Source organism: Vulpes vulpes, chromosome 4, assembly GCF_048418805.1.
Source record: "Vulpes vulpes isolate BD-2025 chromosome 4, VulVul3, whole genome shotgun sequence".
NCBI classification, from domain to species: Eukaryota; Metazoa; Chordata; class Mammalia; order Carnivora; family Canidae; genus Vulpes; species Vulpes vulpes.
This window is the reverse complement of record NC_132783.1, coordinates 58,089,458-58,116,219: the sequence shown is the minus strand read 5'-3', so window position 1 is coordinate 58,116,219 and position 26,762 is coordinate 58,089,458. Positions and strand designations below refer to the sequence as shown.

The following is a 26,762-nucleotide window of genomic DNA, read 5'->3' as shown; positions in this document are numbered from 1 at the left end:
GTGGGACAGGAGGGGTTGGGACCTGCTGTGGACAATAAAGGTGCCCTCAGCGGATGTGGGCCATGTCGCCAAGGAAGGGCGTGTTCATGCAGCCGGTGCAGAGCTGGTCCATCCGGAGCGGCACCTCACGCTGCAGGGGCGGGCGGCGTGGGTACAGGTAAAGGTGAAGCGTACCGCGTAGTTGAGCGGACAGCGCAGGGAGGCCGTGTGGAGGTCAGAGAAGCGCACAGGGCGCGGGGAGAAGTCAGCGGGGTGTGGAAGGTGCGGGAGATGCCCCCAAACGGAGCGTTGCACAGGCGCTGGGGTGGCCTCGGCTCCTGCCGCTCCTTCACCCAGGCGCCGGCACCTGCCCGACTCGGCCTCCCGGCAGGTCTGCGAGCGCCCCCGCAGCCCGGGGAGCGCACGCACCGCCGTGTTGGTGATGCTGCCCTCGCGCTGCAGCTGGGGGGGGGGGGGGGGGGGGCACCCGGTGGCCAGTGGGCAGCCGCGCCGCAGCAGGAGTCCGCCAGGTCCCTGTACAGGGGGTCTCGGGGGCAGAGCACGCGGGGTCCCCGCCGTCGCGTCAGGCGCAGGCGGTGCTGCAGGCTTCCCTGCCCGCAGGTTTTCCCTTCTCAGGCGGGGGCTGCGGCCCCAGTGCAGGGAGTTTTCGGAAAGGCTTGCGCCGGTGGGTGAGGGAGCTGGGTGTGCCAGCCTGGACGGTGCCCGCGTCGAGGAGCTGACGCCAGTCGGGACCCGCCAGGTGCCTCGGCCCCTCGTCCCCGACGCTGGAAGGGCGTTTCCCGCGTGCCACCAGGCGGCTCAGGCCAGCGAAGGTCTCGCCCCTCCGTATCCCGTCCAGCCCACTGGTACTCGAGGCCCCTCACGTGCCCGTCTCGAACGGCATCCGGCACGTCCCTGTAGGGATGCGCTTGGTCAAACTGCAGGCCGTGCCCCCGAAAGCGCCTACCACGCAGGACAGCAGCGCCATCTCCGGCAGCGGCAGCGAGGTGTCCACGAACTGCCTGATGGAGGGACCCTTGCCGTAGAAGCCGCCCACTGGTACCGAGGGGTGTGCCGGTGCCCCCCTATAAACCGATCACCTCCTCATCGGGCGCAGGCTGGAGGCCCCTGGAGGCGACCCCAGCTGCACGCAGGGGAAGGCATGAGTCTTCATCAGGAGGCTCTTGTGGGGGATCCCTGGGTGGCGCAGCGGTTTGGCGCCTGCCTTTGGCCCAGGGCGCGATCCTGGAGACCCGGGATCGAATCCCACGTCGGGCTCCCGGTGCATGGAGCCTGCTTCTCCCTCTGCCTGTGTCTCTGCCTCTCTCTCTCTGTGACTATCATAAATAAAATAAAATTCTAAAAAAAAAAAAAAAAAAAAGGAGGCTCTTGTGAATGTGGTAGTGGAGGCCTCGGCAGAGCTGGGGTCGTAGTCGTCCTTGCGGACCCCCTCTGGGTACTGGCAGTGCGCCCGCAGCACGGCACGGGCAGCCCTGAGGATCTGGGGCGCAGCGCGTCTGCGTGCTGGGCCCGCGTCTAGTCCTAGTCGAAGCCGTAGACTTGCACGTCCCGCAGGCTTACCTCGTTGTTGGCGTAGGTGGCTGCTGGGTTCAGGAGACTGCAGACCTCCGGGGGCGGGGGGGGGGGAGACTGCAGACCTCCGGGGGCGGGGGGGGGGGGGCAGGAGGTCGTGCGCCAGCCTCCCCATGTCCCAGGGAGTGGGCGCCGGGACCCGCGGGGCCGCAGCCAGGGCAGGAGGGCGAGGACGGGGCGGCTCGGGCCGCAGTGGCCCCTGCACGGCAGCCAGCGGCCCGCCGGCCAGTCCGCCGCCCTCCGACTATACAACGTGGTTTCTATACGGCCTCTGGACTGATTTTCTCCAATGGCATTGGGTTTTTAGGGACTTACACAAGGTTTACCCGGTGAGCTACTAGAAACACCTGTAAGACAACAGGCTGATTTCAGTGCATCTTCAGAAATAATAATCTTCATAGGGGAAGGGAGGGAAAACTGAATGGGAAGAAATCAGAGAGGGAGACAAACCATGAGAGACTCTTGCTAGAGGGGAGGTGGGTGGAAGGTTGGGGTAACTGAGTGACGGGTATTAAGGAGGGTATGTGATGTGATGAGCACTGGTGGTACATGCAACTGATAAATTATTGAACTCTACACCTGAAACTAATGATGTACTACTATATGTTGGCTAATTGAATTTAAATTAAAAAAAGAAAAGAATAATCTTTATACTCAACTGTATAGAAAATAAAGATTTTCTTGATGTAGAACTCCCTTGGGGGTGGTAATTTCTTAAGCATTTTTTGTTCCTTCTAGGCTGTGTAAATAGTTCACATAAACTATATTGTTTAAAGATATTGGGTTAGACTTACTAAATTTAAATTTTAGTTTATATTTTTTGGTTCTCAAGCTATACTCTAAAACAAGGAGAAACTAAAAGCAAATATGTGCTAGAATTTGGAAATAGGGATGTTAACATGTATTGAGTGCATGCTGTTCTTCAAGGTGCTCTCACATATTTGTTCGTCTAGTCATTTAAATATTTATTGGATGCTTACCATGTACCAAGCATTCAGCTAAGCAGCAATAAACCTACATTCTCTGCTATTAAGTTTATGTCTAGGGACACCTGGGTGGCTCAGTCAGTTAAAGCCACCGACTCTTGATTTTGGCTCAGGTTATGATCTCAGGGTGGAGGCATTGAGCCCCACTTTGGAGTCCAGGCTCAGTGTGGGGTCTGCTTTTCTCCCTCTCCCTCTGCCCCTCCACCCACTCACATTCTCTCTCTCTCTCTCTCAAATCAATAAATCTTAAGAAAAAAAATTTATGGGGTGCCTGCCTGGCTCAGTCGGTTAAGCAGTGATCTAAAGAAGCAGGCCCCGAGTCAGTCTCCCCGCTCATCGGGGAGTCTGCTTCTCCTTCTCCCTCTGTCCCTGCTCCCTGGTCCTGCTCTCTCTTTCTCTCTCAGATAAATAAACAAAATATTTTTTAAAAGTTGATTTTTAAGGGCAGCCCCGGTGGCGCACCAGTTTAGCGCTGTCTTCCGCCCAGGGCCTGATCCTGGAGACCCAGGATTGAGTCCCACGTCGGGCTCCCTGCATGGGGCCTGCTTCTCCCTCTGCCTGTGTCTCTGCCTCTCTCTCTCTGTGTCTCTCATGAATAAATAAATAAAATCTTTTAAAAAAAAAAGTTGATTTTTATATATGCCCTGTAAATACGTATTTCTCTGTGTCTGTAGGAAAGTGGCTACTTGGAGCCAGTAAGTAAGCCAGAGGATATCAGAGAAAGCAGGAAATGTCCCTAGAATGACTCAAAAGTTCCAGTGGTCACACACACATACAATAACCAGGTGGGTTATTATGGTGTAGCCGGAGGATTATCCAAAGTCCCCAGAGGAGAACTGACTGCCTAATTTTTGGTCACCTTCTCTGGGATGATGAAAGCCTTGGAGACCCTAATAATTATACTTATGACATAAAGGCATAATAAGGTGAATTAAGTGAGATATTATTTATGGTTACCCTCAGGCTCCAATAATATAAACATAGAGAAAGAGTTCCAGGAAATGCACTGGAAATAAGGAAGTGGTTGTGGTGAGGAGAATAGGGAGGAGGAGTCCTATCTTAATATTATGTGTTACATATACACATTATGTATTACATTATTACACATATTATATAATATATATGTAGGCAAGACTCTACTCTGTTCTTGACTTTTGACCAGGAATCAGGTAGTTTTGGGCTCTCTTAAGAAATAAGTGCTATGTACTGGGTATTTACCTAAAGAATACAAAAACATTAATTCAGAAGGATGCGTGCACTCCTATATTTACTGCTGCATTATTTCAAATAACCAAATAATGGAAGCAGCCCAAGTGTCCACTGACAGACAAATGGATAAAGAAGATGTGTTATATATATATGTGTGTGTGTATATATATATATATATATATATATATATATATATATAAATAACATGAGAATAAACACATGGGACCAAAGGGGAGGTGGTAGGGGGATGGGTGAAATAGATATGGGGATTAAGAATACATGAATCTTGATGAGCACTGAGTAATGTGTAGGATTGTTGAATCACTATATCGTACACCTGAAACTAATATAATACTGTATGTTAGCCGTATTGGGATTAAAATTAAAACTTAAAAAAAAAGAAAGAAGAGCTCTGAAGTGGGATGAAAGTACTTCCTGCTTTGTTGGCTCTAGATAAGGAGTTAATATGGAAGGTGGGGTATGTAGGAAGTAGTCCTTGCAGTGGAAGAGATTTAGTGGGAGTGATTGAGGCCTTATAATGGCTATTCTTAGCACCCAGACTGCAGCCGAAGTGCATGTTGAGTGGTCAATGAGTTAAGGTAGGCAATTGCTTCTATAACTTTTATTGAATAGTTGGTTCAGGCATGATTGTGCGATTATTTAAATATTGCATTAGCCTTTATCATTAGTTCATAAGATGAATAGAAAATGGAGGGATCCCTGGGTGGCGCAGCGGTTTAGCGCTTGCCTTTGGCCCAGGGCGCGATCCTGGAGACCCAGGATCGAATCCCACATCGGGCTCCCGGTGCATGGAGCCTGCTTCTCTCTCTGCCTATGTCTCTGCCTCTCTCTCTCTCTCTCTCTCTGTGTGTGACTATCATAAAATAATAAATTAAAAAAAAAAAAAAAGAAAAGAAAATGGAAAATACTGTGGGTGAGAAAGGTGGTTCACATTAAGTCCCTTCATTTGTGAGCAGGTAGGGAAATGATTAGGTGTGCTGATAGAGACAAATCATTTTTGTTTTTTTTATGATAGTCACACACACACACACAGAGGCAGAGACACAGGCAGAGGGAGAAGCAGGCTCCATGCACCGGGAGCCCAACGTGGGATTTGATCCCGGGTCTCCAGGATCATGCCCTGGGCCAAAGGCAGGTGCTAAACCGCTGCGCCACCCAGGGATCCCTAGAGACAAATCTTTATCCTTGATCTGATATTCTTCAGATGTAAGCAGCTCAAATATGCATTTACTTCTGAAGGAAAAACTCATATTAAAGAGCCTATTCAAAAATGCTAGAAATAATCTTATTATAATTCCAACTTGGACAAATAAACTTTATTTTAAAAATTATGAAGAAATTGGGGAAACATGGACTAGATAGTAAATGGTATCAAACCAGTTATTGTTAATTTTCTTAAGGTGGGGTTGTGGCTATTTTTCAAGATTCCTTATCTTTTAGTGCTACAGACTGAAGTGTTTGTGAACTCACTGATACAGTTTTTGGGATTTGCTTCAAAATAAACTCAGCAAGAGGAGGAAGGTGGGTATGGGTAGGGGCGAAGTAAGATTGCCCGTAAGTAAACAATTATTGCAGCAGGGCAATAGGTCTGGAATACTTGTGGCATCTCTGTTACCTGTGTGTCATGAGGAAGCATGTGTTGTCTTTTCCCAAAATGGAAATGGCTTTGTCTTATTTCTGTTTATTAACTGAATCTGTGTTCTTTTTTTTTTTTTTGAATCTGTGTTCTTTGTTCAAAAGTAGTATATCTAGAAGCAAATCAAATTTACATTGGATGGATGAATATAACATGAGCAAGGAAGTATGTCCTAGCAATGGAATATTACTGAGTCTTAAAAAGGAAGGAAATCCTGTCACATGCTACAGTATAGAGGAACTTTGCAAGAAAAGTGAACCCCCCCACTTATATGAGGTTCCTACATTAGTCAGATTTATAGAGATGAGAAGTAGAATGGCAGTTGTCAGGGGCTGGAAGAAGTGGGGAATGGGAGTAGTTTAATGGGTGAGGTTCAGACCTACAAGATGAAAAAGTTCTGGAGATCTGGTTAGCATAATGTGAATATACTTAGCACTACTGGACTGTACACTTAAAGACAGTTGAAATGGTGAATTTTATGTGTTTTTTTAATACAATACAAATTTTTCTAGCTAGTATATATAAAAAAGGAACACAGAAGAAAATAAATATCTCCATAATCTTACAACCTAGAAATAATTAGCATTAATTGGTATGTATCTTTCCATACATTTTTCCTATGGATACACACACCCTCCCATACACACACAATTTTAATTAAATAGGGGATCATACTCACTTAATAATAAAGAGGATATCTTTTCATTTAGTAAATATGTTTTCATGTACCATATCAATGGCTGCAGAGTTCTCCACCATTTAGACATATGGCACAATAAAAGTTTGGCAGTCTCTCTTAAAGTTTTTGGTCTCAGGACACCTTAATGAAGTTAAAAATTACTGAGACTCCCAAAGAATTTTTTGTGCATTATATCTGTGATATTTAGTGTACTAAATTAAAACTGATAAATTAGGGCACGTGGGTGGCTCAGTTAAGTGTCTGCCTTCAGCTCAGGTTATGATCTCAGGGTCCTGGGATCAAATTCTGCTGTGGGCTCTGTGCTCAATAAAGAGTCTGCTTGTCCCTCTGCCCCTCCCCCTGCTCCTGCACACTCTCTCTCAAATAAATAAAATCTTTTAAAAACCTGATAAATTAAAAAATTTATTAATTCATTTAAAAATAACTATAATGCACTCATTTCATATTAATATAAAATACCATTTTAATGAGAAATAGCTATATTTTCCTCTCTCTTTTTTTTTCTTTTTAGAGAAAAGAGAGTAAGCAGGCAGGGGAGAAGGAGGTAGGATACTGAGCAGGCTCCATATCCAGGGTAGAGCCTGACGTGGGGCTTGATCTCACGACCCTGAGATCATGACCCAAACCAAAATCAAGATTGGGAAGCCCAACTTACTGAGCCACTCAGGCACCTTAGCTATATTTTCTAAAAGAAGAAGATTAGTGTGAAAGGTGGCATGGTTTTACATTTCTGTAAATCTCTTTCATATCTAACTTAATAGAAAAAAGCTGGATTCTTATACCAACTTCTGTAATCAGTCCATTATGACATTATGTAAGTAGCTTCTAGAAAACTACCGTATACTCTTACGAGAGAATGAAAATGGAAATTATTATGTATTATTATGGAAAGAGTTTTGACCTTACAAAGGTGCCTGGGCTTTTCATGGATTATGGACCACATTTTAAGAAACATTGTTTCATAGATATTGCTCTGTGTCCTTGAATTTTTTTTTAAATTTCAGTATGATTGAAGTATAGTGATAAATAAAATTGTAAGATATTTAAAGTGTACAATGTGACAAAACTCCCCCATCTAGTTAACTAACACATCCATTACCTCACATATTTATCTTTGTGTGTGTGAACATTTAAAGACTAATCTCTATGCAAATTTCAATTATATAATACAGCATTATTGACTATAGTCACCATGTTTCACATTAGATCCTCAGACTGTATTCATCTTATAGTTGAAAATTTGCATCCTTTTACCAACCTCTCATTGTTCTTTTCTTCTTTCTAGTCTTGTCTTTTGAACAAGTAGCCAGCTAGGCTCATTAAGGAGCTTGGGGAGTGGGGTTGAAAAGCAAGGAAAGAAAAAAAAAGCTTTCATTTCCAAAAGCTGAAAAACCAAATCCATAAAGGAGATTGTATGAGGTGCCTGAGAGGTAACATTTCATCATAGTGCAGTTTCCCAACCTTGTACTCATCTTTATTTTTTTTAAAGATTTTATTTATTAATTTATTTGAGAGAGAGCAAGGAGAGAGCACCAGCAGAGAGGGAGCTGCAGAGGGAGAGGGAGAAGCGGGCTTGTCACTGAGCAGGAAGCCTGACACAGGACTGGATCCCAGAACCCTGAATCATGACCTGAGCCAAAGGCAGATGTTTAGCCAACTGAGTCACCCAGGTGCCCCTGCTTTTTATTTTTCTAAAAAAGGTCTTTATTACATGTTGATAGAATAATCTTAAAAGTTGTTAACTACTCATGATTTTTCCATCATTGTATTATAACATTTGCATACACAAAAAAGTTGGAAGAATTATACAGTGAACACCCATATAACCACCATCTAAATGCTGCAATTAACATTTTGCTATGTTATGTCCATCCAACCATCCCTCTATCAATCCATCTTATTTTTTATTGAGGTATAATTCTCATATTATAAACTCCCCCTTTTATTTATTTATTTATTTATTTATTTATTTATTTATTTATTTATTTATTTTGACCTGGGAGCACGTTTATTGGCCCTGCTGAGGCCAAAACCACCCGGTGCGCTGGCAAAACAGGTCAGGGGACGGAAGCAGCGCCCCCAGAGGTTGGGCCATCCTGGGTCCTGGGAGCCTGGATCTGGGACACCCAGCAGGGCCACTGGGGGCCGGGCAGGGCAGCAGGTGTGCTGTGGTCCTGCCCAAAACTCCCCTTTTTAAAGTGCATGATTTAATAGTTTTTGGTATCTTCACAAGATTGTGCAACCATCAACATTGGTTCCAGAACATTTTCATTACCCCAGTCAGCAGTCAACTCTAAATTGCCATCTACTTTCTGTCTCCATGGATTTGACCATTTTAGACATTTCATACACTGGAATCATACAATATCACCTTTTGTGTCTGGCTTCTTTTACTTAACACAGTGTCTTCAAGGTTCTTCCATGTTGTAGCATGAGTCAGTACTTTACTCCTTTTCATGGCCGAATAATATTCTACTGTATGGACATATCGCACGTATTTGTCTCTTTAACAGTTGACAGACATTTGTGTTGTTCCATTTTTTAGTTATTATATATAATGTTTTTGTGAACACATATGCAAATTTTTGTGGGGATATATGTTTTCAATTCTTGGGAGTGGAGTAAAATTGATGAATCATATGATAACTCCAATGTTGAATATTACATTCCCACCAGATTCCACATCTTTTGGACACTTGTTGAATATAGTCTTGTAGGTGTGGAGTGATATTTTCCTGTGGTTCTGATTTGCATTTCCCTAATGACAAATGATGCTAAGCATCTCTTCATGTTCTTTTTTTTTTTTTTTTCTTCATGTTCTTATTGGCCATTTTATATTTTCTCTGGAGAAATGTCTGTTTAAATTCTTTGCCCATGATCTTTTTAAAAAAAGATTTACTTATTTATTTATGAGAGAGAAAGAGAGAGAGGCAGAGAGAAACAGAATACGGGGGAGGAGGCAGAGGGAGAGGAAGAGAGAAACTTGGAAATTAGTGAGGCTGTCGCACATATCAAAGTTCATTTTTTCTTTTTCCCCCCTAAGCAGTTTCTATTGTATGGTTATATCATTTTCCTATGGATGGGCATTTGGGCTTGTTGCCAGTTTCGGGTTAATATGAATAAAGCAGCTAGGACAGCCTGGGTGGCTCAGTGGTTCAGCGCCGCCTTCAGCCCAGGGAGGTGATCCTGGAGCCCTGGAATCGAGTCCCGCGTCCGGCTCCTTGCATGGAGCCTGCTTCTCCCTCTGCCTGTGTCTCTGCCTCTATGTGTGTGTGTGTGTGTGTGTGCCATTAATAAATAAATAAATAAAATCTTTAAAATAATGAATAAAGCTGCTAAGAATACCCTCACCTCTGTCTTTTTGTGGACATGTATTTTAATTTCTCTAGGGTGAATAGCTAGGAGTGAAATTATTGGGTCATAGGGTCCTTATGAAATCACCAAAAGTTATTCCCGAGTGATTGTACCATTTCACATTCCCATGGACAATGTATGAGAGTTCTGGTAATTCTACATCCCCACCAACATTAAGTAAGTATTGTCAGTTTTAAAAATGGTAGCTGTATGTGCCCGGACAGGACAGGGCATATAATCCTGTCTCATTGTGGTTTTAATGTTCATTTCTCTGATGACTAATGGTGTTTTTTATATGCTTATTTGCCATTTGAATAGCTTCCTTTATGAAATGACTGTCCAAAATTTAGTTAATTGTATAGCATTTTACCATATGTAAGGGTTGTATGCCAGATAGTAAAAATAGAAAAAGAATACATAGTGCTGTGGATTCAGATATTTAGATATCTGAAGAGCCAAAGAAATGCCAAATGTATTTGCATGATGGCCCTGTCTAGGTGGGGTGTCAGAGTTCTGTAAATTAAGAATCAGGACCTTGGGACGCCTGGGTGGCTCAGCAGTTGAACATCTGCCTTTGGCTCAGGGCGTGATCCTAGGTCCCAGGACCCAGTCCCACATCAGGCTCCCTGCCCGGAGCCTATTTCTCTCTCTTTTTATCTTTCTGCCTCTCATTCTCTGTGTCTCTCATGAATAATGATAACGATCTTTAAAAAAAAAGTGCTTAAGAATCTGATAAAACTCACATCCACAGATGTGGACCATGGTCAGGGTTACATTATGACTTTCAGAGGCTCTGGGGCACTTTTGCCTAGAAAAAATATTAGAAATTGTGTTCTACTGCAGCATTGGTGTAAAGATGAATATAATCCAAGCTTGGTTTGGAATTATATATTCACTATTATTACATTAATATTTTTCTTCTGATTTTAAAAGAAATTCAGAGGTGCCTGGCTGGCTCAGTCAGTAGAGCATGCAGCTCTTGATGTCGGGATTGTGAGTTCAAGCCCCACATTGTACGTGGAGCCTACTAGAAATTTTTTAAATGTTAATGAATAAATAAATAAATTAAATTAAAATGGAAGTATATTTGTAGGCACCTAAAAGTATCGTAGGTCCTAGACACTGTGCCAGTCTCAAAACTGAAGGTCATTCCTGTTATTGACCACCTCCTCCTTAAGTTGTAGTGTAGAAAATTATAGTAATTATAAAAGGGAACTCCCCCTAGGTCTGGGTTGTGAGAAAAGGAGACCCTTAGGTCTGTAATCCAGGCTCATTGTCCAGGCTGAATCTTCTGGTTGTTCTGTAACATTTCAAGGATGTGAGAAGGTAATTACCCAAAGTGTGGGACAATGTAACCTTTTCCTTGGCGAGTAAGCATCTTCCAACATCAGAAAGCGTTAAGTATAGGAATGTTTAGGAAAATCACACCTATTCATGAATATTTGAAGGTGAAAGAAACTGTACCTATTTGGTATTTAAGGGTTTAAGAGATTTGGGTCTGTTAGATTAATATTTCAGCTTTGTGATTCCCAACTAAATGTATAATTGAGCAACTGATTCAGCCCATGATTTTAAGTTCAAGTGTTATAAGTTTAATCTTTTAGATTTTAACTTACCTAAGAGCATAGAAAGGTTTGTTTGTCTAAGCAGTACTTGAAAGAAAAATCAAATATGTTCAATGTATAAATATAGCTGTAAATACTTGAGGGAATCTACTCACTTTAATAATCCCTCTTTAAGGTGAGTGCTTAAATTGTCTGGATTTATCAAGAGAGTTAAACATTTTTTTTAAACTGTGGTTTTGGGATCCCTGGGTGGCTCAGTGGTTTAGTGCCTGCCTTTAGCCCAGGGTGTGATCCTGGAGTCCCAGGATCGAGTCCCACATCAGGCTCCCTGCATGGTTCCATGGAACCTGCTTCTGCCACTGCCTGTGTCTCTGCCTCTTTCTCTCTCTCTCTCTGTGTCTCACGAATAAATAAATAAAATCTTTAAAAAAAAAAATAAAACTGTGGAAGCTTAAGCTTAAGAAATAGATTTTGAATAATTTGAATACTAATTTTTAAAATGAAAATAACTCTGTGTGTGTGTGTGTGTGTGTGTGTGCCAAAACGCCATCCATAAGGACATTAAAATCATGGTATTGATGATGTATATTGTGACAATGAAAGAAATGAAGTGATGAGGACAGGCTGTGTAAAGCAGGGATCCCAGGAGCCAAGTGCCAAGGGGAGCCTGCTCCTTACCCGAGCCTCATATTTGCCCTGTTTGGACCTTGGTCCCATGCTCAAACATGTGTCTCTGAAGTCATATGCCATATGTCCTAGATACTGACACCCCAATGTCAAAGCCCTGTGTCAATTTGCTATGGTCACCTTCCTACAAAATACACTTTAAATCTTTTCATCAGTATTTGGTCTCTCAAATATGGCTTCCTCCTTGCTTTTGCATTATTTATCTGCCTATTTATTCCACCCAGATTCTTCTTTTTACCCCCATGGTGCAAATTAAAGCCTTTGAAAGCAGCCTCAAATTTTTCAGTCACTAGGGTCCTATACCTTCATTTAACAGAATAATAATTCCTTAAATGCTGCCCTGGTGGCCTGAAAAAAAAAACATGCCCCCTTTCAAATTGCCTAATTCACATCCTGAGCATGATTTAGCCACCCAGCAACATCTAGAATTCTATTTTTATTTATCTCATTAATTAACTTTCTAGTTACTTTGAGAATTATTCTTAGAGTAGCCATAGTATATCGCTTGGTTAAGGGGTATATTAAAGACATTGAACTAATGTGGGTTATTTTAAGTTGCTATATGAGGTATAATACAGATGTATAATACACATATTCATATGCAAGAGGTATTTATTTAAAGATTTTATTTATTTATTTATTTATTTATTTATTTATTTATTTATTTGACAGAGAGGGAGAGCACAGGCAGGGGGAACAGCAGGCAGAGGGAGAAGCAGGCTTCCTACAATGCAGGGAGCCCTATGCAGGGGCGCTTGACCCCAGGACCCTACGATCATGACCTGAGCCAAAGGCAGATGCCTCACCAACTGTGCCACCTAGATGCCCCCTAAAAAGTATTTTTTAAATGTGAAGGTCATGATATTCTGATATACAGGAGGTTAAAATTACGTTAATTTCACATTAAAATTACCAAGTTTTTGTTCCCTGGGATATTGTCATGCACACACTACTCTTCACACCTCTGAGACCTGCTCCTCCCACCTGTCCACAGAGTTGATTCTGCGCAGAAAATTTGTGCTACGTTATGGCCACTGTTTCCTGCCGTTAGTTGACTGACCAAGGACAGAAATGCAATCTCAACTTGGTCATCCCTTTTGGAAAATTGAGAGATCCGGAAGACTGCCCACTGGCATGCAAGTGGGAGGCTCCGGGAACAGGGTTCAGAAACTATTGATGTGGGGCAGCCAGACTTCACCCCACCTGTAGAGCCAAAGAGCCCATCTACAGAGAGAGAGAGAACCAGATGTGCAGAATAAAGTAAAGCTAGATAAGGTCAAGGCAGCCATGGAGAGAGATGGAGCAGCTCATTTTTCATGGCTTTGTGGTTCCTGGTTCCAATCCCTTGTGAGCCAAGGACAGGACAGCACATCCTGTCCTTGGAATCTGTGAAGTGACCCTGCATTTTATAATAAACCCTCCCGTTCGTCCTAGGTTACTTTGCAAGGGTTTTTCTTACATGTAACCCAAAGAACTTTGATTATGAAATAAAGGCCGCTTACTAAATAGTAGGTACAGATCTGAATCTTTTTTTAAAAAAATTAACTTACTCAGGAGAAGAATAATACAATCTTTTTCTGTTTTGTTTTGTTTTTATTTTAATTCCACTATAGTTAACAGAGTTAGTGTCAGATGTACAATGTAGTGATTCAACAATTCTATACATAGTCAGTGCTCATCATGACAAGCGCACTCCTTAATCCCCGGGACCTATTTCACCCATCCCTCCATCCACCTCCTCTCTGATAACCATCATTTGTTCTCTATAGTTAAGAGCCTGTTTAAGGGTAAGGAAATCTTGGGCGCCTGGGTGGCCCAGTCTGCCTTCTGCTCAGGTCATGATCTCAGGGTCCTGGAATCAAACATCAGCTCCCTGCTCAGCGGGGAGCCTATCTCTCCACTTCCCTCTGCCCTTCCCCCCAGCTCGTGCCCTCTCCCACTTGTTCGGTCACAAAGAAATAAAATCTTAAAAAAAAAAAAAAAAGAGTAATACAATCTTAATGAAAGAAAGATCACAGTCCAGAGAGTTGTTATTAGGTTCTACCGTTGTTAGGATTTCCCTTCCTGTCTGAAAATTTTAAAACTGTACAGTAAGTTCACTTTAAAATACCAGAGTGAGGGATCCCTGGGTGGCGCAGCAGTTTAGCGCCTGCCTTTGGCCCAGGGCGCGATCCTGGAGACCCGGGATCAAGTCCCACATCGGGCTCCCGGTGTGTGGAGCCTGCTTCTCCCTCTGCCTGTGTCTCTGCCTCTCTCTCTCTCTCTGTGACTATCATAAATAATAATAAAAATAAAATAAAATAAAATACCAGAGTGAAAATTGCATAAAAATAAGCACATCATCATTTCCCCTTGATTTCCTCAGAAACTTTTCCTTTCCAGTGGAGATTTGTGAATTCTGTAATATACTCTATTCCACAGCTCAGTTCAGATCTTTTAGCAGACATTTAATAAGCGTATAATAGATTATACCAATATTGGCAATACAGGATGAATGAGATTGGTTCTTGCCTCTAGAGGAGTGCCAAACACATGAAGAGGGATGTAAATTCCCTTCCTCTCCTTTCTCTGCTGTTGGGGCTCTATGGGAAGATGGAGTGTGGTCACCCCATCTTTGTTTAGCTGGTCTAAACAAGCCATCTTCCTTGGAATCTGATCTAGCAGAAAAGCACTGAATTAAAAACTTGCTTTAAAAGCTGGACTTTGCCAGTACTAACACAGATCCGTGAAGACTTTTCCTAAGCCAGTTTCCTTGTTTATTTTCACAACTGTAACTGGGGCAAAGGCAAACTGAGAAGGGCTCACGTGGTAGATCGCGCATGATTCAGTTGTCAGAAACGGATGCCATTCCATGTATATTTTGCAGAAAGGGATTTTCAAAAAGGTAAGTAAGCACCTACAGAATTGTTGGGGCTACAAAGAAGGGCCCTAGACTGGACCTCTGGGATGAAGCTCAAGAACATATTGTAGAATTGGCTCAGCAGGGAATCAGAGGCTGAAGTGGGACTCATAGTTTTCAAAGACCATAGCCTTGGGTCAGCTGGGTGCCTCAGCGGTTGGGCATCTGCCTTCGGCTCAGGGTGTGATCCCGCAGTCCCGGGATCGATTCCCACATCGGGCTCCCTGCATGGAGCCTGCTTCTCCCTCTGCCTGTGTCTCTGCCTCTCTCTGTGTCTTTCACGAATAAATAAATAAAGTCTTTAAAAAACAAACAGAGACTCTAGCCTTGGTCCAGGACCAGCTGTCTCTGGACATCCATGAAGCTACTGAGGGACATCAGAACTCCAGGACAGCACCTGCCAGAGGAAGACAGCTGCGCAGTAGGACGATGGCCTCTACCTGGCTTCCACCTTCAAAATAGCAACAATGATTATTAAATGTGAGTAAAGCTAACACTTCCCAGTTCTATGTACCAGTCCAAGCAATTTATGTGATTTAACTCACTTAGTCCTCACAACAATCCTACGAGGTAAATGCTGTTACTACTGCCCCCATTATGCAGACAAGGACCCTGAGTTAGAGAGGAGACCTACTCAGGTCACACCAGGAGCAAGAAGCGGTAGAGCTGCGCATGCATCCTATTGGTGGACTTGATTTCGTACTTAGACCCCAGCTGCAAGGAACGCTGGGAAGCAAAGCGACACTTCTGTTTTTTTTCCCACCCCTGCAGCCTTCGAGGCAGTGCGGAAGGCAGCAAAAGGGCTGTCACCACGTCCATCCCCACCAGCCGGCTTGAGACCCAGGGCTCCCCCGACAAAGATGCCACAGCAACAGTGATTCAGCACAAATAGGTTCAATGCACTGAATCTGTCGTCTGCTACCCAAAGATTAGCTCACTACAAAACCCTATCAAAGTGATAGGGACAGATTCCGGATTGTATCCGACGCACCTCTTGTTTGAACAAGGCTTCATTTAGTTTCTTGCCTGTGTTTATTTCATCCATGCAAAATTACTAAAATTTAGTGATTCAAATTTATTCATTTTTGGCAAAATCCAAAGTGTTTCTCTTTAAAAACAAAGCAAACTAACTTTGAAAAATGATCACAAGCCCATTGGCTGTCAACAATTCCCCTTCATTTCTTAGAACCAAACTCAAAAGGCATCTCTTTCGTGAGGATTTCCCTCTGGCATTGAGTACTTTTGTGTATTAATTTTTTAAAGACTTTATTTATTTACTGATGAGAGACACAGAGAAAGAGGTAAAGAAATAGAGAAGCAGGCTCCTCACGGGGAGCGCAATGCAGGCCTTGATCCCTGGACGGGCATGACCCCCTGAGCTGAAAGTAGACTAGGTCAACCGCTAAGCCACCCAGGTGTCTCTTTTGTGTATTAACTCTATTCTCTTCTATGAAAGATCTCTACATGTCTGCATGAGTTTGCTAGGGAAGACGTAAAAATTACCATAGATTGGGGGGCTTAAAAACAGATACCTGTTTTCTGACTATTCTGGAGGCTGGAAGTCTGAGATCAGGGTGTTGACACTGTTGGTTTCTATTGAGGCCTCTCTTTGTGGCTTGTAGACGGTTGTGTCTTCAGGTGGCCTTCCCACTGTGTTTCTCAGTTCTAATCTCCTCTTCTAGAACTGGATTAGGGCCAGCCCGAATGACCCCATTTTAACTCAATAACCTCTTGAAATTCCCTATCTCCTAATATAGTCATATTCTGAGGTCCTGGGGATTAGGGCTTCAACATATGAATTTAGGAGGATACAATTCAGCACATAACAGCATCCTTTGCCAATAAAGCTATTGTCTTGGCATTTTTCATACCAAATAAATTTTTTCCAAATCTAACTTTAGTTTTAGATACAGGAGTTAAAACATTTTATGTAGTCAAACAATGCTCATCTTTTGGTTCAATTCTTCAATTATAGTCTTTAAATTTTTTCTTCTTTTTTTTTTAAAAAAGATTTTATTTATTTATTTATTTATTTATTTATTTGAGAGAGAGCATGAGTGGGGTGAGGAGCAAAGGTAGAGGGACAGACAGACAGACCCCTTGCTGATCTTGGAGCTGATGCAAGGAGTTGGATCCCATGAGGAGTTGGCTCCCATGATCCTGAGATCACAAACTGAACTGGGGTCAAGAGTTGGATGCTGTAACCAACTGACCCATCCAGGTACCCCTTAATTTTTTGTTCTATTTATTTATATAATTAAAGTCTCGCAAGCAGGACACTTGGGTGACTCAGTTGGTTGAGCATCTGCCTTCAGCTCAGATCAGGATCCCAGGATCCTGAGATGGGGCCCTGTGTCAGGCTCCCTGCTCTTTGGGGAGTCTGCTTTTCCCTCTCCCTGCCGCCTGTTCATGCTCTCTCACTCTCTCTCTCTCAAATAAATAAAATCTTAAAAAAAACAACAACTCTCTTAAACTTATTTTGGTATTATTCAAGCAAAAACCTAAATAGTTTTTATTTCTCTAAATTTTTAATTATTTATTCCTACATCACCTTTTTTAAAAAGCTATTTATTTATTTGAGGGATAATTAGAGAGAAAGGGAGAGTGAAAGCATGAGCAGAGGGAGGAGCAGAGGGAGAGGAAGAAATAGCCTCTGCTGAGCTCAGGCGGAGTTCAGTGGAGGGCTTGATCCCAGGTTGCTGAGATCATGACCTGAGTCATGCACTTAACCAACTGAGCCACCTAGGTTGCTTTCTGACATTGGCTTTTGAATATGCCTTCCTTTTTCCATTTGATATGTGATGGGGGATCCCTGGGTGGCGCAGCGGTTTGGCGCCTGCCTTTGGCCCAAGGCGCGATCCTGGAGACCCGGGATCGAATCCCACATCAGGCTCCCAGTGCATGGAGCCTGCTTCTCCCTCTGCCTGTGTCTCTGCCTCTCTCTCTTTCTCTCTGTATGACTATCATAAAAAAAAAAAAAAAAGATATGTGATGGTATCTTTTTTATAATATTGTAAATATTTGTATATAATTCTGTTGCTTTACATCCAAGACATATATATAGATTCAGACCAGTACCAGAAAGAGTGGGAAAGCGCATGTTTTCAGCTGGGTCATCCTTAAGTCTATGAGGAAACAGCTTAGGATGGTCACTTGCAAATCTAGCTCCCTCCTTGCCCTGGTCTCCTCTGCTGTTCCCTGGGCTCCAGACTCCATTTTGTTCCACTTAGTAGTTGAAGCCTGTGAAATTTTTTGCCCTTTGCATCAGAGACAGATAAAATAGATTTTTCTCTCCATCCTAGAGGGCAGTGTATCCTTACATCGTTCAGAGATCTGATGGGTGTGGAGGTTTGAAATAGCCATTCTGGTAAATGAAAGAAGGGATTATTTGGTCAGAGAATGTAGTGTGATTCACAGGCAGGGCTGAGCCCCATTTAAAGTTGGTGACCATCAATCTCTGGTGGAAGCCACCTGCTCCATTACGTGCATGTGACTCTTGAGGATGGTCGGGGAATGTGAATTCCTCTGTATAGGGATTGGAAACAAGAGGAGGTGGAGAGGCTGAATTCAGAGAGATGGAGAGAATGGGACATTATCTGGCTCAGAAATGATTAGCCTTGGACCAGAGAGAAAATGCTTCATCCTCTGAGGAGGAAGGAATGGAAAGGGATTGTGTGTGTATGCGTGTGTGCACACATCTGTAGAGGTGTGTGCAGAAATGGAAGAGTCCCTGCCTCTGACGCGTCACAGCGTCTTCCTTCTTCTTGGGCTGGGTGGTATGTGCCAGGCTCCCTCCATCTAATGCTCACCTGGGACTCTGAATCTGGAACAAATAGCTATTTTTGGCAACTGCTATGGAGATGGCAGCAGTGTCTGGTGTCACTGTGCCCCTTCCACCTGTCATGGCTAAAAGATAACTTTGTGTCCTTCCTTTTTTATTCCCTGGAGCTTCTTTCATTCTGGCTAGTTTTCCTGTTGTGGCCCTCAGGCCCCAGGCCAATATTATAAACCTGCACTATCCTTTTATTAAAATTGTCAGTACCAGTCTCTGTCACTGTTACTTGGGGGTGGGCTTTGGAGCCAAGCACAGGTTTTAGTCTTGTCCTTGGGACCAACTTTGTGGCCTTGGACAATATACTTAAGCATTCTAAGCCCCAATTTTTCTCATTTTGTGAAATAAGAATATATCTTTAAAGAGTTCTTGTTAGAATCAAATGAAATAGTAAGTGTAAATATCCTCAATAATATCAGCATTTTTGTAAGATGTTGATAAAGAAGAGTTATTCTTTTACACAGTGTTTTCTCATGTATGATCTTACAAGGCAGGACAGAGGTCCCCATTTTCAGGACGCCTGGGTGGCTCAGCAGTTTAGCGCTGCCTTCAGCCCAGGGTGTGATCCTGGAGACCCAGGATCGAGTCCCACATCGGGCTCCCTGCAAGAAGCCTGCTTCTCCCTGCTGGTATGTCTGCCTCTCTGTGTGTGTCTCTCATGAATGAATGAATGAATGAATGAATGAATGAATGAATGAATCTTTTTTAAAATCCCCATTTTACAGATTTGGAAACTGAGGTTCAGAGAGGCAAGGTGATACACTCAAGCTCACACAGGGAGTAAATCTGGGGTTTGGGTTTTCTGATTTGTGGTCCAGCTTTTCTAGAGGCCTGGCTGTGAACCTGTAGATGGGTATGAGAGTTTCGTGCAAACCTCTGGAGAAAGGTAATTTAGGGGTGGGCATTTGGAACGGAGACCAGCAGCATGCATTTTACTCCAGTGATTACAGTGAAGAGGAGAGGGAGCGCAGTCTTGTGTACGCCAGCGCCGAGGAGAAGCAGGCTCAAACAGAGAATATGGCTTATTGCACAGAGAAGAGAATCAGCGTTTTAACAGCACTTGAGAATAATGAGAGCAGGGGAAGGAGTGACAGAATTAGGCATTTCAAAGAGATCAAAAAAAATGAAGCCTGAGAGCAGGCCATTGGATGGGGCTACCGAGAAATCACTAGTACTCAGCTCCACCGTGTTCTGCTCCAATCTGCTCACCAGACTTACCTGTGTCATCAAGTTGACAAATATTTTAAAGCATTTGTTTCATTCACAAAAATAGATATAACTAAATAGAACATTAGTGACAGTTTCATTAAGTATACCATATTATGGTTTTCACTAATTGCCACTAATCCTCTAAATGGCAATGTTCCCTGAAAAGTTTAGAACATAGTAATTTCTAAAATCGTCCCATAAGGATGATGATATTTTCTTATTTTTAGTACTTTTTTATTGATCACTAGGAAAAAATGAATAGCTTTTCTGAAACATGTAAGTGCACAATTAAAAGCTAAAAAAAAAATCCAGCAACACAAGTAATGTAAAGCTATTTCCTAATGTACAGAAATAGAAAGTATGTGGGTTGCCTGGCTGGCTCAGTTGGTAGAGCATGTGACCTTAACCTTCAGGTTGTGGGTTTGAGCCCCATATTGGGCGTAGAGATTACTTAAAAATAATATCTGTAGGGATGCCTGGGTGGCTCAGTCAGTTGGGTATCTGCCTTCCACTCAAGTTGAAATCCCTGGATCCTGGGATCAAGCCCCGCATCAGGCTGGGAGCAGGGTGTTCATCAGCAAGTCTGCTTCCCCCTACCTGTGCTCTCATACATTCTCTCTTGAATAAATAAATAAATAAATAAATAAATAAATAAATAAATAAATAAAAAGTAACAGTATCTTTTTAGAAAAAGGACGAAAAAAAAAAAAAAGAAAAAGGACAAAAGGAAGTGCATAGTATCAGTGAGCAGTTTGATTTTTGTTTTTTGCAAGGTTGAGTATAAATGAGCTCAGTGCCTGACAGGTTCACTCAGCTCTAACATCCTAAATTAAGGCTGAGCACATGATTTGAAACTGACTTTGGAAATCAATCACAATGGGGAATAGAATGGGAAAAGACCTTACATGGTGCTTTGCACACTGTCCTCTCTATCTTATGACAAAGTGTTCGCTTTAGAACAGTGAAAAAGATATTATTTGGAAAATATTATTCTAGAAAATAGTTTATTTTTTAGAATAGATTTTACATAAAATAACATCTAGAATAGATGTTATTCTATTTTTTTGTTAATTTCTTGGAAATTTATTTTCAAATATATTTTATATTTTATTTTTAAAAGATATTTATTTATTTATTTATTTATTCATTCATTCATTCATTCATTCATTCATTCATTCATGAGAGACACACAGAGAAAGAGGCAGAGACACAGGCAGAGGGAGAAGCAGGCTCCATGCAGGGAGTCCAACGTGGGACTCCATCCGGGGACTCCAGGATCACACCCCCGGCCAAAGGCCGGCGCTAAACCGCTGAGCCACCGGGGCTGCCCTCAAATATATCTTAATAGAAAATATCAATGTAACTTTTTTATTTTTTAATTTTTATTTTTTCAAAGACTTTTACTCATTTATTCATGAGAGACACAGAGGGAGACACACAGAGACACAGGGGAGAAGCAGGCTCCATGCCAGGAGCCAGATGCGGGACTCCATCCCCAGACTCCAGGATTATGACCTGAGCCGAAGGCAGGCACTCAACCCCTGGGCCACCCAGATGCCCTTATAAATATAATTTTTAAATGTTTTTATGAAAATGTATTACTACTTAGTTTGCATTATGAAAAGTCATGAGGACAAAAGAGAAGCTCTGGCTATGTTGATAACCTTTGAGACCAGATTCCACAACCAGAACTTCATCATTTTCTCACTGAAGTGCTCAGGTAGAAGAGCACTGTGCGGTAGCAGGCTCCCTGCGGTAGAGGTGGTTGGTGTGAGGGGCCCAGATCCCTTTTGCCAGCAGGTGGACACACTCTCCTACTGTTACTGTGAGGCAGGGTGGAGTGGGGGGCCTCATAACACCCACTGTTGCTGCCCTAGCTAGAGAATTGCCCTCAGCCAGTAGGTGCAGACTGGGCCTGCCCCAGAAGCTCTGCTACCCTCTTGCCCATCCCTGAGTTGTCCGATGACTGACTGATGAGGAAGAGTCCAAGCAGCCTCAAGGGAGACCAACTCCGTATCATAGTATGTGCTCCAGGGCATCTCCGGGTTATTAGACTGAGCTAGGCTTCCATGGAGACCACATGCTTGCTTCACTTTATTCCCCTATTCTGTCCTGCTTCCCCCTTCCGCTGCTCCTGAGGCATTTGCCCCATAAAGCGCTTGAACGTGAATTCACATCTCAGGCTCTGCTTCTGGGGAACGTAACCAAAGACCCACTCCCAAAGGGAAGCCTGTCCCGTAACACTCATAACATGGAAGAGCTGGACAGAATAGAGGCTCTCTTAGGGCAGGATCATTCCTAAGACGAAACTGAGAGAAGGCTTGTAGACACATTGCTCCAATCCCTGCCTCCATCCTGGCATTCTTTCCTGTGTCTTCACGTCATCTTCTCAGAAGGATATTAACCATATGGGACATAGGGCCCACTCCGTTCCATGAAGACCTTGTCTTACTATTTCTATGATGACCTATTTCCAAATAAGATTACCTTCCGATGTCTTGGGGTTAGGATTTCAACAAATCTTTTTGGAGGGCACAAGTCCAACCATAATGGTTATATAGGTCAAATAAGAGACCTGTGAAGGCCAGATTCAGCCGGAGGGGTGTCAGCTGGCTGATAGTGGTGTTTCTCCGCTGTGTTTCTATAGCACCTGTTTCTACCTGTGTGCAGAGGACCCGTCTCTATCACAACACTTGTTACATTTTACACAATAATCACCACTTTGCTTTGCTTTCCTTAACCGCAATGCCCTGAGGGCAGGAGCAATTTGTTATTTGGCATCCTCAGTGCCTGGTATCAAACCTGCCACATAGGACTCACTTGCCAAAAACTTGTTGAACAAAAGTAAGATGGTTCTAGACTCTCAAATACAATTTGGCTTAGATTTTTGGGCCCACTACTTAGCTCCTCCGAGCCTCTAGTTTGCTATTCGTAAAATAGAATTAATTGAAACTAACCTGTGGAATTGTGGGAATAAAAGACCCAGACCAGTGCCACGGTTTAGAAAGTGTTTGCTTCTAACCCTTTCATTGCTTTTCTGTCTTTGAAGGTGTGGGGACTCACTTGGAACCCCCAGAGTTGGTATGAAGATTATTTTAAGGTGAAGATGGTTGAGATTCAACAGATGTAGAGAAAAGCCTTCTCAGAGCTTCCCTGATCTGGCTAACTCTTAAGAAATGAGGCTGCCATAAATTCTCCTAGGCGTGGTTTCTACTCCCAGGAGCGGGACCAGGAATAAGTCTTCTATATATCCACTCTCCAGGGGTGTTTCAAGGCCATGAAGAAGACAGAAAGGCCACCTGCACGTGTATAAACAAACATTCTCACAATTTTTTTGATCTCCCATTTGTTCTCCTAAAAATCCATTTGTTTTTGCTAGAGGAGTCTATTTCTTCTTCCCATAGAAGCTGTTAGACATACAAGTCTTTAACCATTTAACTAGCCAGCTACTTCTTTTACTGGCTCTTGTGTGCATACTGAAAAACCGTTCTCTTCTGTTAATCTGTCCTTTGTCAGTTTAATTCACAGGCCCTGGGCACTAAACCTAAGCGAGTAGAGGAAAAAATCTTTCCTTTGCTACGAAGGGTTTGGAAAAGAATTCTTTTTTTTTTTATTTCATTTTTGGCTGTGTGGCTCCACTATGTACAAATACAAACATCCTGGAACATTATCTTAATAAGGATGGATGATTCTGCCATAAAACAGTTTGATCATTATTGCTCTCAACAGCTTCTGGCAACTGCTGAACCACGTCTGAACCATAGATGTCCACAGTGACCCTTTTCTCCCTTACACAGAACGAACAGGGAGCACGTGTAATTTACATCATTAAAATGTTTAAGCTCCCAAGGCAAGAAGGAAAGAATATATACCAAAGTGTCAGCATGAATTATTTCTGGATGAAGACATTTTAAAATGTCTTTTTTGGGGGGGGGGGGGATCCTTATTTTGTAAATTTTCAGCAGCGAATATTATGGTTTTTTTTTGAATATTAGTTTTATAATAAAAAGGCTCTTTCTCAATAAATATTTTAAAAACAAAAGTAAGCAATTAGAAATACAAGGTAGGCGATTTCACCTAGACCACTCTCGTCTGCTGGTGTTTTTTTTTTCTTAATTGTTGTTTTGTTTCTTTTTTTTACCTTCAATCCAGATTTGACATGGTTTTTTATTTATTTATTTATTTTTAATTAATTTTTATTGGTGGTCAATTTACCAACATACAGAAAAACACCCAGTGCTCATCCCGTCAAGGGTCCACCTCAGTGCCCGTCACCCATTCCCCTCCAACACCCGCCCTCCTCCCCTTCCACCACCCCTAGTTTGTTTCCCAGAGTTAGGAGTCTTTATGTTCTGTCTCCCTTCCTGATATTTCCCAACATTTCTTCTCCCTTCCTTTATATTCCCTTTCACTATTATTTATATTCCCCAAATGAATGAGAACATACACTGCTTGTCCTTCTCCGATTGACTTATTTCACTCAGCATAATACCCTCCAGTTCCATCCACGTTGAAGCAAATGGTGGGTATTTGTCATTTCAAATGGATAAGTAATATTCCATTGTATACATAGACCACATCTTCTTTATCCATTCATCTTTCGATGGACACCGAGGCTCCTTCCACAGTTTGGCTATTGTGGCCATTGCTGTTAGAAACATCGGGGTGCAGGTGTCCCGACGTTTCATTGCATCTGAATCTTTGGGGTAAATCCCCAACAGTGCAATGGCTGGGTCGTAGGGCAGGTCTATTTTTAACTCTTTGAGGAACCTCCACACAGTTTTCCAGAGTGGCTGCACCAGTTCACATGACATGGCTTTTTAAACATTAACTGCATATTCAACATTCCTTGCTCGCTGGTCACCTAGAAGGTAGAGTCATTTCTTCTCGGATTTTGTAGTCAAGGTAAGTGTTGAAAAAAAAGAGAGAGAAAGAGAGAGAGAAAGAGACAACAGGCCCCAAATGGAGTCACTTGTGCAAACCCACATCGCTAAACCAAGACTTAATACCTAACTAAATGTAACCACAATTGTAACTGAACTCACGTGAGTTTGCTCCTTGGTGAGTTACAGGCGGAGACTATACCGAATGAAGTTATCACACAAAGGGAATTTTATTTGCAGCATGTAAGAAGATCACAAGGAGTAACTTCCAAAGCCATAACTCCTGGAGCAGGCGTGAGTGGGTTTTTTTTATTTGGAGTTAAGATAAATCTTCAGAAAAGGGAGTTTTGTCATCTTATGTTGAGGTAGGCATGAAGTTGTGCGTGCATTTTACGGAAACATGACTATGCGTGCATTGTATGTTATGTCAGGGAGGTTTGCGCTCCTCCTTGGGTGGAGATTTTAACATAACAGGCAGAAGAAAGTGGGACAATGGGAAGGGGCTGGGCCCTGCTTACTCTTGAAACAGCGCTGACTTATTGTCTCTGATCTGATATGACTATTTCTTGGCCTGGTAGAGACTGTGAGTTTTTGCATTCGTTTTGTTCCCTGGACATCCTTAACCACTGAGATTTTTGCATTTCTTTGTAATTCAGCACCTCCCGGGGAATTCCACCAGCATGTGCTTGGGCCAGGGAGGCACAGACCTGGGCAAGTAGCTGGGCACCTAAAATGACTTCTCTGGTTTCACAAAAGCACTGTCTCATCTTTCTCATCCTGGCTCACCACCCTCTGGGGAGCTTTCCCAGTGTAATCTGAAACCTGCCCCAGTACTCACAGGGCAGGGAGAGACCAAAGGAAGAGGCAGGCCACTCCAGGTTGGCAGGTGGCAATTTTAAGAATAGCAAAGGGAACTTAGATGCGAAGTTCATCTTGGGAGGCAGCAAGATGAATGGACCCTCTCACTTGTCCTCCAAATCTTAGGAGTTTATAAAGAGGCCCTAACTGGGCTCAGTCAAACCTAACTGTACCGGTGTTTTTGACATCATGTCACCATCTCAACACTATGTCCTTGGAGCAGCCTCTAGGAGCGGGAAAAGCAAGGGGAACCCACATTCCAAGGACGGGGTGTTCCCAAGTGCCCCAGTCTAGCACAGGGGTCTGTTGGAGGTCACCTCTTTTTGATGACCTTACCCAACATCTGGGGACCCCTTTTTATGCTTAGGTCATGTCTCAAACCCTGTCTTCACCCTGGAATGGAGTCTGGAACCAGTCTGGAATCACTTGACTAGCACTAGAGAGGAAATCTGCCTGACAGACCCTTGCTGTCCCCAAAAGGAAGGTGATTTAGCCACAAAAAATCCACTCTGCTAGTAACTTCCTTGTCCTGCCCCCTTCTGCCTATGAAAGTCTTTCATTTTGTACAGCTCTTTGGAGCTCCTTTCTATCTGCTAGATGTGATCTGATTTGTGAATCGTTGAGTAAAGCCAATAAGATCTTTAAAATTTACTCAATTGAATTTTGTTTTTTTTAATGTAGAGGTTGAACATTTGCCGCCCAAACATGAAACCAGAACTCATTTTATTTTATTTGCCAAAAATACCCCAGCTGGTCACAACTTTTTACTAGAGCTTAGCTCTGGGTGCTGCTTTTATCAAGCACAGCTCCTATTAACAAAGGAAAGAAGAAATTAACAAAGGAAAGGATAGAATGATTTCTTGGAAAGGAATGTGAAATAGTGAAATGTCCTTTTGAAACAAAGGTGATTTTAAGATCACATACTACTTATTTGAAAACAATACTAATGTTTATTATAATTTGGTTAAGGACAGATTATAAGAACACTTAACAGAAAACTTAACCTTGAACTGAATCGAGATAAAAAGAAAATAAGAATAAACTGGTGTCGAACAGCCTTATTAGGAAAAGATAAGAAATGCGTGTTCACATCTCTGACAGATTTTGCTTTTTAACTATTCTAATAAACTGGCATTTGTTGGGGAAATATAATTAAAGATGAAATGTCTTCATGACGCAGAAAACGTCTCTACAAAGAGAAAGAAAAAACATTTTTTTATTGAATAAGCATTAAGCCAGAATGTGATGCACATCTCAGGCCATCTGCTAAAGATGGCAAAGACAGAAGGAAATCTTGCTCTCTTACAGCTGAGTGAGTGATCGCACCCGTGACATTCGGTAGGTTTTGCAA

General features: G+C 42.7%; 1 pseudogene; it reads right to left on the bottom strand.

The window, feature by feature from the left end:
- Positions 1-562: 562 nt before the first annotated feature.
- On the bottom strand, positions 563-15,448 carry LOC112919567 (5'-nucleotidase domain-containing protein 2-like; annotated as a pseudogene).
- Positions 15,449-26,762: the final 11,314 nt, after the last annotated feature.